The sequence below is a fragment of the Cibotium barometz genome, chromosome 59 (genome assembly GCF_041138505.1).
Source record: "Cibotium barometz isolate CiBa-2024 chromosome 59, ASM4113850v1, whole genome shotgun sequence".
NCBI classification, from domain to species: domain Eukaryota; kingdom Viridiplantae; phylum Streptophyta; class Polypodiopsida; order Cyatheales; family Cibotiaceae; genus Cibotium; species Cibotium barometz.
The window spans coordinates 6,736,215-6,751,097 of record NC_141104.1 but is presented as its reverse complement, the minus strand read 5'-3'; the positions used below and the strand labels follow the sequence as shown (position 1 = coordinate 6,751,097).

At 39.5% G+C, this 14,883-nt stretch overlaps 1 long non-coding RNA gene across 1 annotated transcript; it reads right to left on the bottom strand.

The window, feature by feature from the left end:
• Positions 1–1,145: 1,145 nt before the first annotated feature.
• On the bottom strand, positions 1,146–2,997 carry LOC147605429 (uncharacterized). The gene is made up of 2 exons (XR_015265136.1): positions 1,579–2,997; positions 1,146–1,480 (listed from the first exon to the last, which is right to left on the bottom strand). It is a non-coding gene; the product is annotated as an uncharacterized LOC147605429 (long non-coding RNA).
• Between the last annotated feature and the right edge of the window lie 11,886 nt (positions 2,998–14,883).

Genomic DNA, 14,883 nt, shown 5'->3' with positions numbered 1-14,883 from the left:
AGGAGAGGGATGACCAAATATGCAAAAAACACAACAAAAAATAGAGAATTTCTGTTTGCAATCCTTATGGCTGCACTTAAATTAGACTATATAGATGTGTAGATCTTGAAGAGAGCTTCGCATCTATATAAAAACTTTTGAAAACGGATAACCGAGCGGAAAGGTATGGGCATTTTACTAACGGCATAGAAAGCTGTCCAAAAAATGACTTTAAGCTAGCAATTTTGGGAGAGATTTTGATTTTAACATGAGATGGAATAATTGATTACACATATAAAAAGAGTATTAAAAGAGATTTCCAACCATATAAACAATTTAAAAAAATACCACCCAAGAAAAGAGTAATTACCAATAGAAAGTAGGGATTAAAACCACCAAAACTACATTCCTCTTTGCATTTGAGACTCCAACTTAGCAAAGTCCTTGCCTTTCATCTCGTTCATGATACAAACTAGAGAGTAAGGGTTAACATTGTGCAGTGATTGAACGATGCAAATCTACTCATGGTTCCCAAAGTCTTTCCACATGCTTATTACCGCTCTAAAACCACTGGTACCTCCAAAGGAGGGTGGCAATAAGGCAAGGGCTACCTTGAGAAGTCATAGGCCCACCTAGATAATAACTCCTTATCTCCCTTAGTTTGGATCATCAAGAGTTCCAATCTTAGGGTAAGGCCTCGGGAGCTAATGCTAAGTAAGCCTACATATGCAAAGAGAGTATCTTGGGAAGAGGATTAAGAGAATTGGGAGAGTGATAATGACACAAGAATGCTCAAAAGCTCAATTGTAGAGGCTTCACTCATTGATTTAAAAGGGAGAGGAGGGCTCCTTTTATAGATGGAAAAGTGACCCCCTCTCACCTTGTTATTACAAGTTACAATTGTAGAATCCTTTCACCTCTCATGACACCTGTGAGGAGGTCACATGAAATGTCTCTTTAGACAAAGTCTTTTTTCTAATTTTTAATTTGGAGATCTTTGACTAAAGATACTTGCATGAGACAAGGCTATAGCCAAGTTGGCATCTACGTGGCATTTTCACCTACGTTGACTAAAGATACTTGCATGAGACAAGGCTGTAGCCAAGTTGGCACCTACGTGGCATTTTCACTTTACAAATGTCAAAAGGCTCCTCATCCATGTAGGATTTCTAGAAGAATCTTCCCTAATTATGCACCTACACACACTTCTCCACATGCCTTCCACATGCTATCTTGTGGTGGCAAATAGCATTTAAATATTACAAAGGCGAGCCATGCATACATTTAGGCCCACTTTTATTTTCCACATCGCTCACCTACACAAACATACCAAAGTATTTATAGAACATACTTGGTATTTACAATGGGCACATCTACACATTACACAAACTTTAGGAAATGCAAAAAATTGATGAGAGACGCCATCGGGGTAGCCGCCAAGCCGTCGCCATGATGTCATTTTATTTCGAGCCCGCCGCAATCTTCTTGGACAAGCTTCCACCTTATTAGCATTGCAAAGCCACAAAATTATATACAAAGTTGAAAATGAAAGATATTATTTTTTCATGTCACAGTAGGCCTCTACTTTAAAATTGTTACCTTGACTTTGGTTGATCTTCTTCTCTTCTTTGAGCAATGAAGCTTCAACACTTGCTAGTTTTGTAGAAAGAATACCAGAGATTGTAATATAGTATTGATATTATTACACTACTCTTGGGGCAAGCTCTTTAGGAGCAATGTTGTGACTTCATCTTCTTCAAAGGTTTTCTTCATGCAAGTTTTGTAATAATGCTCTTCATGTAGTTCAAATGAGTGGAAGTGAATCTCTTGAATTCATATTCAGCTCAAAGAATTTAATGAGAAGACTAATCTTTGAGTTCTTGGCTAGGGCTCCAAACAATACATCTAATACTTTGCACGCTTCAAACGATGTATCTTTCGCATCTATACGCGTTTAGATTAGTACTTTCCATGTGAGTTAACTGATGTTGTGGGTCAAATGAGTTGATTGTGGCACTAAAACTTTACCTTCAATACACTTTTACCCTTGCTTACTACTAGCTAAGGTTCTAACATTATTTACCTTTTTATTGTCACTAGCAAGTGTCCTTATATCACTAGGGTTTTTGAAAGATAGATATATAATTATTTAAGGAAAACTTCTTGAAAGCAAAAATGTAGTAATTAACGAGTTTTTGTAGAGGCAAGTGCACTGACCTTGAATTGAAGGATATTGCATGTAAAGAAAATCCCATGAGCTTTCTTAAATAGTATTTTGGGCTAAAGAATGCACTTTCTTATAACTAGGTATGAAATGAAAGACAAGACCGAAATGCACTCAACCTAGAATTAGGAAGGGTACATGATGATGATGATGATGATGATGATGATATAGGAGTGTACATGATGGAGATGGGTAGAGAGAGAGTGTGTGTGTGTGTGTGTGTGTGAGAGAGAGAGAGAGAGAGAGAGAGAGAGAGAGAGAGAAGGGAAATGGTGGGAAAGGAGTGGATATGGAAGCATGAGATAGTTTCGATTATTGAGATGATGATGATATAGGAAGGGTACATGATGATGATGATGATGATGATATAGGAGTGTACATGATGGAGATGGGTAGAGAGTGTGTGTGTGTGTGAGTGAGAGAGAGAGAGAGAGAGAGAGAGAGAGAAGGGAAATGGTGGGAAAGGAGTGGATATGGAAGCATGAGAGATAGTGTCAATTTATTGAGATGTAGAGGAGGGGGCAAGTGCTAGAGGAGGCGAGGGGAGGGTCTTGAGAGGGATCTGAGGTAGCCACGGTCACCTGGCCTGGTTCTGTAGAGGGGGAGCTGCTTGGGCTGGCGGTAGAGCACTCTGAGCTTGGCTATCCAAAAGGGAAGCAGGCGGGGCAGCAGAGCCTTCCAAGCTACCCTCCATAGCCACCCCCCTTCCATCACAAGATTGCTCAACGCTCTCCTCAGCAACCTGCACATCCCACCACCTTCCTCCCCATCATCCCCCTTGCCCTCACCCATTTGAAGAGCTCACGCCCTTCTCTGCTGCTTTGCAGAATTCCATGGGAGCAGCAGGTTACAGATCTCCATCCACCCCCACCCGCGGCCTCTTCCTTGTGTGTCTTTTACCTTGACAAGACCACCCATCAACCCTTTGCTAATACACTACGTAACTTTAAAACTAAGTATCTCCCATGGCTCTCACTTTAGGTCCCCTCTTTCCAAGCATTTTAGATACATGAAAAGAATATAAGACCTAAGGCCTTATCACCTCCGAGGATTTTCCAATGGGGCCGGGGTATTTTTCAAATTCTTTCTTGCATCACTTTTGGCTTTAGAAGCATGCTACAAATAAAGTATTTCAAACTTGTTAACACTATAGTTAGATTTTGAAGGGTGGGTACATTAACTTTATGAGTCATTTTATTTATGCCTTACACATTATATAGTTAAGTAGGTTATTTTCTTTAGGCATGTTCTCATAACACTGTCTTTTTGGTAAAGGGTATGTCAATAGCCTACTCAAATGCTACGAAAGGCTAATTAATTCCCCTAGTCTTTAGCTAGTCTTCTCAAGTGTGTGGAAAGCATGTCAAATATGTTACATAAGCCTACAAAAGGCTAACAAATCCAAATAGTTTTCTTTTGGCCTTTCACACTACTTAGGCATGCATTCTTTGCACTTATCTGTAAATGGTCTTCTTAAAGATGGTATTCTCTGCTTAAAGCATGCCAATGTTCTACAAAGGCCACTACACAAGGCCAATAGCCTCTTTAGGCATGTTCTCATAACACTGTCTTTTTGGTAAAGGGTATGTCAATAGCCTACTCAAATGCTACGAAAGGCTAATTAATTCCCCTAGTCTTTAGCTAGTCTTCTCAAGTGTGTGGAAAGCATGTCAAATATGTTACATAAGCCTACAAAAGGCTAACAAATCCAAATAGTTTTCTTTTGGCCTTTCACACTACTTAGGCATGCATTCTTTCCACTTATCCGTAAATGGTGTTCTTAAAGATGGTATTCTCTGCTTAAAGCATGCCAGTGTTCTACAAAAGCCCACTACACAAGGCCAATAGATCCGATCAAATGCGTTTTGTCTTTTGCAATAGATTCTTCTCGTGTACCTAAAGTGGGTGTTCTTAAAACAATGATTCTATTGTTGATGTCTTGCATGTCATTGTCTCGCTCACACAAGCCCTCTCTATAGAGGGCCATTGGAAAATAATCCTCAGAGGTGATAAGGCCTTAGGCCTTTATATTCTTTTTGTGTATCTAATATGCATTGAAAGAAAGGACCAAAATTGGAAAATCCTCAGAGGTGATAAGGCCTAAGGCCTTATATTCTCTATAGAGGCCCCCCTTGGCCCCCCCTGGCCCATTAGAGCCGTGCCCTCATGCCCCCCCGGCACCCCGAAGCCGTGCCCTCACACACCCCGCCCCGCCATGCCATGCCCTCACACCCCCCGGGCCCCTCGGAGCCCCGCACCCTCACACCAATACATAATTATACAACTATATAAATGTTTCTATAATACTAGTGTTTAGACAAGTTACACATTATTCTTGTGGAGCTACACTTGAAGAGAGCATATCAAATGCACCATATTATCATGCGTCCCACCATAGTGATAGGGAACTTTTAGCTAGCTTCTCATTTATAAAGAAAATCATTCTTCTTTTACAATCCACCTAGATAATATTGACTTCTTAAAGACTCTAGATATCATTGACTTCTTAAAGACTCTAGACATCATCTACTTCTTAAAGACTCTAGATATCATTGACTTCTTAAAGACTCTAGACATCATCTACTTCTTAAAGACTCTAGATATCATTGACTTCTTAAAGACTCTAGATAGCATTGACTTCTTAAAAACTCTAGATAGCATTGACTTCTTAAAGACTCTAGATAGCACATTGACTTCCTAAAGACTCTAGATGCTAAAAAAGTTCATGTTCAATCAAAAAAGTGCATCATAAAACCCCCTATTCTACTCTCAACCAATTAGCCAAAGACCAACAATGTTATCTCCCTCACAGAGGAGTGCTTTAAGCGTCGTTCCATTTGGACTGCAAGTAACAGCTCATAGATTGTTACATCTAGAAGACAAGCCCAGATGACTTGATGTAAGGTGAGTCCCTTGATGTCACTCACACCTAGAATCATCTCCATAGAAAGTACGATATCCTCTTACAATGCACAGTACACTTCTCCATGCTCTCAAAATGTTTTTCTTTTTCTTTTAACAAATAGAACATGTGAGGTGTTTCAACTCATATTTAAGAAACTCCATTTCCAATTTTGTACAATTTAAAGAACAAGTTTCTATAATACAAAAGGAATCTCTCCTATATGCATAGTTAGGTGAACGCCAAAGTGGTGTTTGAGACATTTCTTAGTAAGAAATGGAAAGCATGGTATATTCGAATGATAATATGATGGGGGTTAAATTTAAATGAAAATTAAAAGTAAAATTTATATTTAATGAGTGAAGATTTTCTCTCCCCCTTCCTCCCACTATATGGCAACTTTACTTCAATTCTCTCTCTCTCTCTATCACCCAATGTGTGGTAGATCCGTTAGCTCATGGAGTTGTTATTCAACACATCTTGTGTTCGAATCTCACTCCCGTCGGATAGATCATATCTGGTCTCTTGGGATTGTTCCTACGACGTTAAAAGAGCTTCTTCATCGGGTGTGTGGGTAAATAAACAAAATGGACTAACCTTTCTATCACCCAGATCAGTTAGCTCATGGAGTTGTTATTCAACATGTCTTGTGTTCGAATCTCACTCCCGTCGGATAGATCATATTTGGTCTCTTGGGATTGTTCCTACGACGTTAAAAGAGCTTCTTCATCGGGTGTGTGGGTAAATAAACAAAATGGGCTAACCTTTCTATCACCCCAATGTGTGGTAGATCGGTTAGCTCATGGAGTTGTTATTCAACACGTCTTGTGTTCGAATCTCACTCCCGTCGGATAGATCATATTTGGTCTCTTGGAATTGTTCCTACGACGTTAAAAGAGCTTCTTCTTCTTCTTCTTCTTCTTCTTCTTCTTCTCTCTCTCTCTCTCTCTCTCTCTCTCTCTCTCTCTCTCTCTCTCTCTCTCTCTCTCTCTCTCTCTCTCTCTCTCTCTCTCTCTCTCTCTCTCTCGTAAAGTTACCATGGGGATCTAAATTTGGAATTGTTGATACCCACAGTTTAGGTTTATCTTGGAAAACATCTAATTATTCTAGTCTATGCTAGATGTGGGGCATGGGTAAATTTTTTTAAATTATCAAGTTGTTAAGAGCATGGTAATTGATATAAAGTTATGACAAGCCATCCTTCTTTTTTGAAAAAAAGGTTTGGTGATACAAATAATCAAACGAGACCTTAATGTAGTAATGCCTTGAGAAAATGATCTAGCTCGCCCTCTATTAACTTGTTTAGGCAATAGGGAAACTTGAATGGGGGCTCCAAGCCTAGGAGAACATCAAGATAATGCTCTTTTGTGTGCAAGGGAGTGGTAGCTAGGGCCAGAGATTGTCCCAAAGGAACGAATTGTAATAAGAAGAGCCATGTACTTATCTAAACTACTGGTCTGGGTGTTATTACTCAGTTGAAGATGGACTCAAGATGGATCTCAAATCACTTTGTACCCTTTTGAATCTCCCACTTAGCTTGGAGATGGGAGGTAAAAGAAAATATTAAGGATGTTGGGTTCACCTTAGAGTATGAAAAATTAGGTAACATAACTTGCAATTGTAAATAAGTACTTGAATGAAATTTAAACTTGTTAAACCACTTCATACCCAATATCATGTCTTCACCATGAGGGGAGCAACTAAGAAATCCTGCATAAATTTGTCATATTGGATCACTAGTCTAGCATTATGGGCTTTCTACTAGATCTTAATATTTATTCCCTTGCCAAGCTAAGTTACTTGTCTCTTAATGGAGGTTAACTCAAAACAAAACCACTTCGTGCCCATTATCATGTCTACACCTTCAGTAAGCAACTAACAAATCCCACATGGATTCCACTTATTGAATCTCACTAGCTTGACATTGTCGATTTTGTACTAAATTTGCATATTCATTCCCTTCTTGGTCTTATTGTGGTCATGTTTAAGCTCCACATTTTGAGCTATATCCATGCCATCCACAAAGTTTAGTGGGATAAATGCTTTGGACATGCCATTTGATATTATGGTCCAACCCATGTAGAAAGGCACCCAACTTGTCCTTTTACTTTTACAATTGCAATGCAAATTAGTTAGCTACCTTTTTGGGAAAATATGAGTACAAGTTTCATACCTTGGTGTAGATCCCTAAACTCAACCTCAAGGAATTTAAGGTACTTGAGGTGGCTTGAGCTAACTTTTAAGGTCCTTAAATGAAATCCATTGAAAAATAAGAACTCTAATGAGTGGGTCCTTGTGTTTTTAGGACCAATAATGTCTTTAGGCCTCACCCAAGAATCACCTTTAAATGACAAAAGTAACAAGCATGTCACTAGATTTAGGCATCACCCTTCAAATGACAAGCAATAAGCATGTCACTAGGCATCACCTTCAAACAACACGCAACAACAAGCATCACCTTGTCCTTGTTGGGCATTTCAATTTGGTAAAAAAGTATGCTTCAAATTGATGTAACCATCAATGAAGAGCATCTAGGCCCAACTTACGATTATACTTATTGAATTTGATCTTCTCTTGAAGATAATTGGTGGAGGGGAAGTATGTGGAGAGCCCAACACTACTACATGGCCAATGAAATGCATTTGGCTTTGTTTGGAGTGAGCCATATGCACATGCCATCTCTCTATCTCTCTCTATACCCTCTGTGTGTGTGTGATAGATTGTGTTTATTTTTAAATGATTCCCCACACACTCTTTCTCTCTCTATACCCTCTCTCTATGTGTGTGATAGTTTGTGTCCTCTTTATAGTTATTTGTTGACACACACACACACACACACACACATGTATATATGCGTGTATATACATATATATATATATATATATATATATATATATATATATATATATATATATATATATATATATATTATATGTATGTATGTATGTATGTATGTATGTATGTATATATATATATATATATATATATATATATATATATATATATACATATACATGTGTGTGTGTGTGTGTGTGTGTGTGAGAGAGAGAGAGAGAGAGAGAGAGAGATGGGGTGTGTGTGTGAAAGAGAGAGAAATAGAGAGGGGGAGGAGGGAAAAAAAACAAGGTTGTTTTTTCTAACTCTCAAGGAATTTGGGTGATGGGAAAAAAATACCATGAGGCATATTGCCGATCATGTCTCTCTCTCTCTCTCTCTCTCTCTCTCACACACACACACACACACACACACACACACACACACACAAACTCTCTCTCTCTCTCATACACACACATATGCACGGACATAGAAACTCTCTCTATAAGAGAGAGAGAGAGAGAGAGAGAGAGGGAGAGAGTTTATGTGTGCATGCATGGGTGTGTGTGTGTGCTCTCATAAAAAGATGCATAAAGAATTTATTTTTATTTCAAAAGTGTTATTCTCATTAAAATTGATTTTATGCATAAAAGATTTATTTTTCTTTCAAAAGTGTTATTCTCATTAAAATTGATTTTATGCATAGAAAGATGCATAAAGGATTTATTTTTCTTTCAAAAGTGTTACTCATTAAAATTTATTTTATGCATAGAAAGATGCATAAAGAATTTATTTTTCTTTCAAAAGTATTATTCTCATTAAAATTGATTTTATGCATAGAAAGATGCATAAAGGATTTATTTTTATTTTAAAAGTGTGATTCTCATTAAAATTGATTTTTATGCATAAAAGGATTTTTATAAAAGTGTTATTCCCACTGAAGTTGATTTTTATGCATAAATAGATGCGTAAAAATTCTTTATATCAAAATTAGAATTCTCTTAAATTCTATGTTTAAATTCTATCAGATAGATGTGAATGAATGGATGGATGGATGTGATGTGAATAGAGGTGATGAGAATGTGAGGTGAATAGAGGTGATGAGAATGTGAGGTGAATAGATGTGATGAGAATCAGACAGATATGAATGAATGGATGGATGGATGGATGTGATGTGAATAGAGGTGATGAGAATGTGAGGTGAATAGATGTGATGAGATGTGATGTGAATCAGATAGATGTGAATGAATGGATGAATGAATGTGATGTGAATAGAGGTGATGAGAATGTGAGGTGAAGAGATGTGATGTGAATCAGATAGATGGGAATGAATGAATGGATGGATGTGATGTGAATATAGAGGTGATGAGATGTGATGTGAATCAGATATATGTGAATGAATGGATGAGATGTGATGTCATGTGAATCAGGATGATGTAAATGAATGATATAGGATGTGAGTGAATGTATGTGAAGAATGGATAAGGATGTGTATGTGAAGAATGTATAAGGATGTGTATGTGAAGAATGGATGTGAATGTATAAGTGAAGAATGGATGTGAATGTATATGTGAAAGAATGGATGTAGATGTGTATGTGAAAGAATGTGATGTGAATGTGTATGTAAAGAATGGATGTGAATGAGTATGTGAAAGAATGGATGTGGATGTATGTGAAAGAATGGATATAGATGTGTATGTGAAAGAATGTGATGTAATGTAAAGAGATGAGATGTGACATGAATATATGTGGATGTGAAGTGATAGATATGAATGTATGGATAGATGCGAGTAGTCATACATATGAACGATTGGATGGATGTGGATGAATGAGATGAGATGTGTATGAATGAGTTATGATGTGGATAGAAGTGATGTGATATAATGGTGATAGATGAGAATGAATGTGATGGATATGAATGAAAGTGAATGTGATGGATATGAATGAATGTGATGTGATGGGATGTGGATCGGGATAGATGTGAATGAATGAGATGTGAGGTAAAATGAATGAGATGTGATGTGGTCTGAATGGATGAGATGTGAGTGAATGTGATGTGGTCTGAATGGATGAGATGTGAGTGAATGTAATGTGGTCTGAATGGATGAGATGTGAATGAATGTGATGTGATGAGATGTGGATATGGGTAGATGCGAGTGGATGAGATCTGATGAGAATAAATTGAGGAAAGATGTGATGAGATGAAAATGATGTGATTAGATGAGAATAGGAATACTTATGAAATGGTTGTGGAATTAATAATGTGGATTGATGTGGAAAGACGAGAGTTCGTTATAAAAACTGTATTTATGACCTGTTTTTAAATGACTGTTTTATGTCAAGAATGCTGGGGAAGCATTTTGACCGTCTTGTGAATGAGGTTGTGGAGACCTAATCTGATAAAGTTGCAATAGCTGACGGAGAGTCAATGGAGGACGTCTCGCGTAGCAAGGTCGGCCAAGGTCTTGACTGAGCTCAGTTCAATTAAATTGGTGAGTTTCCAATACGGTGGATGAGGAACCAAGGAAGCGGCCTATGAGTGAAGCGCTAGGTCACCTGCGAAGGATCCTAGAGGGTGCTGACCATACGGTGCTCGGGCTCTGGGTCGTCGACCATACCCACGCGTGCGTTGAGGAAGATATTGGAATAAGGAGTAAGAGTTGTTTTCTGAATTCGGGCATGGATCTAGTTGATTGACCTTGCTGGTCCTCAACGGATGAGTCCATGGCTCTTTTTTATGGATCCGTTGGTTGACCTTGCTGATCTTCAATGGAGATTCCATTTGGATATGTGAATATATTGCCGAGTACTATGAGCTACTAGGAACCATCGAAAAGGCCCCTGAGTGGACAGGTGGTGAGCGTTCTGGTTACCAATGATGCCATAGGTACACCGATGAAGGAATGATTGGAATTAGGATTCAACCGGAGATTTTGAGGACTATGATCAGTGACACTATGATTTCATTAAATGATTGTTTTAAAGACAGCGAAATCTGTGAAAAAGGTAATTTCATATGACTAAGTTTAAGTTTGCATCATGAATATCCGGCTAGGGGGCTTGGGAACTCTTTTCCCTAGTACCCGGGACAAAACCTAACCAAATTCCTAATTTGGATCCCTTCACTACAGTGGTTGGGCAGTTGGCTAACCCACGGGACTAGGCTGGACTGATGGATCCCTAAAATTGAGACTCAATTCTGTTATGGTACGATAGATGAAGTAAATCCCAGATAAAAATTATTCTGTAGAAAAGAATCAACGGCTATGCCTCTCAATGAGGAAAAAAGCATTGGTCTCTATGATCCAAGTGCAAGTCTTTTCCTTGATCTGACTATGATACTTACGGGTTTGGTCAGATCAGTTCAGTTAGTTAAGGCTTTTGACTATGTTAGAGTAAAATTATCCTGGAGGAATCGCCCGTGCTTTCCGGGCGAGGGAAATTTTTGCCAGGTTCGGTTTTGGAAGAACCGAGGGATTAGTATCTTGTCCGGATATCCGTGGGTGTGAGGGAGCCTGCCCCGCGCGCAAGAAGTGCTACTTCCGCTGCTAGCACCCCTGAATTCGTTGCGCGATGGGGACAGGGATCTTTCAAGATCTGACTCCAATTTGGCAATCTTCACTGTCGAAACTCTCCCATACCTCCTTTGGATATTTGTCCCTCAGATGTAGTGAGAAAAACTAGCCCACTATCCTTCGCCCTGCAAGAGCATCTCCAAAAGAAGTATCCACAAGATCACTAGCTGCATAGCACCCAGAAGCAGAAACCATCTGCCAATCACTAGCGTCACATACAAGTCACAAAGAAACTGCCGCACATAGAAAGTAGAAGCATCATCAGGAGCATAGATGAAGTGTCAAAGAACTGAATCCTGACAATTCAAGAGGAGAAAGCCATAGATCTATCCACCGTCAGTCTTCCTCCCCCAACACACATCCTCCGGGGCAGAGGCAAGGGTCAGCAACAAGCATCGATTCGTGTACGAGAGAAAATCCATCAAACCATACTCCCTAAGAATATAAGTAACCTGCAACTTCCATGACTGAAAGTTACCACCATCCAACTTGTCTGCCTCATCTAGGAAATAACAAGAAAGTGGTACAGTGTCATCATTGATCCAACCAATTGGAGCAAACCTCATAAGATAAAAAACTATCCAAATCAAAAAACATTGATGTAGGTCCCTTCCTCCCACCAAAACGCAACCATAAGAGGCTGGACAACACCCGAAAATTCTCCTATAGTAGTAGCAAAAAACGTAGAAGCTTCTATCGACTGTGCCTCCAACCTTGGGGCCACCAAAAGAGGGGAGCAAAAAATGCAAAATTGATATAGAGAGAAAAGGCAGCCACACAAGGTTGGGAATATGCTGTAAAAGGGTGCAAGAGAGAAAAGCATCAACTAGGACTGTAGTTTGGGCTCTCCTCAAGAAAAAAAACGCACAATCTCAGAAGAAGATGTGTCCACCACCACAGGTACCAAGGTTGCCACCAAAGCCAAAATCACCACAAGACCCCCTTTGCAATAGGTAATGTCCACTGGAGAGGAAAACGCAACCAAACAAGGAGTTGCATACCTAAAAATACAGGCCAACCAGTTCCACACTCCTAGTAGACAAAAACCTGATGAAAAAGTACCTTCAAGCTGAAAGCGATGAAGCCCAAGTGAAGGCAAAGCGACCAACAGCAACTGTCTAGAAAACGTAACAACCAAAGGGCTGCAAATTTGAGAAAAAACGCAAAGGTGAAGGGGCTACAGATAGGGCAAAATCTGGGGCAGTAGAGAGAACTCTGAACCAAGAGCTCTGATACCATGAAAGAGTGCATAGAACGGAAGCAAGATGAGCACTAGAGTGTGTTGATCTGAGAAGTGCAAGAGAGAGAGAGAGAGAGAGAGAGAGAGAGAGAGAGAGAGAGAGAGAGAGAGAGAGAGAGATGAAGCAACTATGCTAAATATACTGCATGAAAGAAATCCCGAGCAAGAGACATAAAGGTCTCATAAGTGAGGGATGACCAAGCTATGACAAAAGTAAAGGGGCTAGCCCACCTATATATATGTCACGAAGGGCTGGCCGACTAGAGCACAAGACCTGGCCGACTAGACAAATAATATGGCCGACTGGAAAAATACCAAAAAAATGGGAAAAATATAAGGGTGGCCAACCCACAACCAAGTGCCATAAAAGGGATCAAATATGGACACAATACATGGGCAGAATATGGGGATGAATATGCTAACAGGATGGTATGTGGATAGGGGTGGGAGCAACACCTGGATGAGAGAAACTCATAGAGGAAAGAGTGGGAATAGGAACCACCTATGGAGCGACGGGAGCAGGGGATCCAGGTTGTGATGGAGCTGAAGAATCAACATGAGAAGAGGCAACAGTAGAGAAACCTCGTGAAGCCATGTCTTCTGACAAGAAACCTTTTCTGAAGAAAGGGGCTAAAAAAAAACAGCAAGTCCTCTCAGGCTGTACACAGCAAGAAGAAAGGGATTGAGGGTGGAAAACTGAAAGAAGAGAAAGAAGGACAATCTCTTCAAGATGTAGATCCCTGTTGTCTTAGCACCTAGAAGAGGGCTTCAGTAATCTATCCAACATAAAAATCAGCAATCTTTGCTGAAAATTTAGAAATACAATAGTCCCCAAGTGTTAAATGAAGAAAATGCAGCAATCTTGAGGAAGCCTCTGCTCCCAGAAGAAAACACAGCACCTTCTATGTTGAAATATGCAAAAAATGCAACAAACTATCGAAGCCTTTGTTCCAAAATAGAAAACGCAGCTCTCTTTTGCCCACAAGTCAGCGTTTATCTCTAATACCATGAAAGAAAGTGAAGCAAATAGAAAACACAGATGTAGGCCCAGGTACAACACTGATGTTTATTGCTAAAAACTAAGCAGCACGAGGGAAGCCCGTAGGTGCTGTACAATGGTAAGAAGCAGTAGCACCTGCTAATGACCTCAAGTGAATGCTGAAAAATGAGATGAACTGGGGGAAAGGGGGATCAGTCCTTATATACTCCCCCATATGCTAGTCGGCAGGCCGACAGAGCAGCACAATAACATAAAATGCTATATAAATGTTAAAAAAATACCTTTAAAAATGGTAGAAAAATGCTGAATAATATCTGCTAAGGTATGCCAATGCAGGGCCTCATAAATGGCCAACACAAGTATGAAAATGGTGATGTAGGCCATCTGGAAATGATATAATCCAACAAAATAGTGGTCATTCGAGCTATTGGGGGCAAAGGTTTCATTGACATCAAAACCTTCAACCTGTGAAAAACCTTGTGCTACAAGCCTAGCTTTGTATTTCTCCAATAAACCATCGGATTTATACTTAGCTTTCCACACCCACTTGGTGCCAATTACCTTTCGTTTTGGTGGTCGATCAACCAGCTCTCCCAAGTGTTGTTTTTGATGATGTGATCACACTTTGACTGCATTGCTACCTTCCACTTTGGATCTGCCAAAGCTTCTTCTACATTTGTGGGCTCCTTCACTAAATTCATTATCTCAGCCACCATCAAGGCCATATATGACAATGTGTTCAGAAGACCTTCTCTGCTCCAATATTCTCTTTGATCTGCATAAGCCATCTGCTAAAGTTTATGCAACATCAGGTGGGGGGTGTAACTATTTGGCTCTCCTAGCTCTATTTCACATAATGAAATCCATGCCCAAACACCAAATAGGTGGAAGAAGACATGGGGACAGGGTCCATAAGGATTGATTAAGAAAAAGTACCATTCTTGGTCAAAAAGCAGGAAAAAGCAAAAAGTCAAACAAGGTTGACCACAAGCCAAGGGCACCATTGGAAAGAGGAGACTAAGCTGGACCAAAAAGCTAAAAGCCGCTTTCTCAAAAAGCAGCTCTAGGGCCAAAGAGCAAGCCCAGAAGTTGTAAAAGCACAAATCAAGAACTTTGGATATTATTAATAATAAATGTAACTATTTGGCC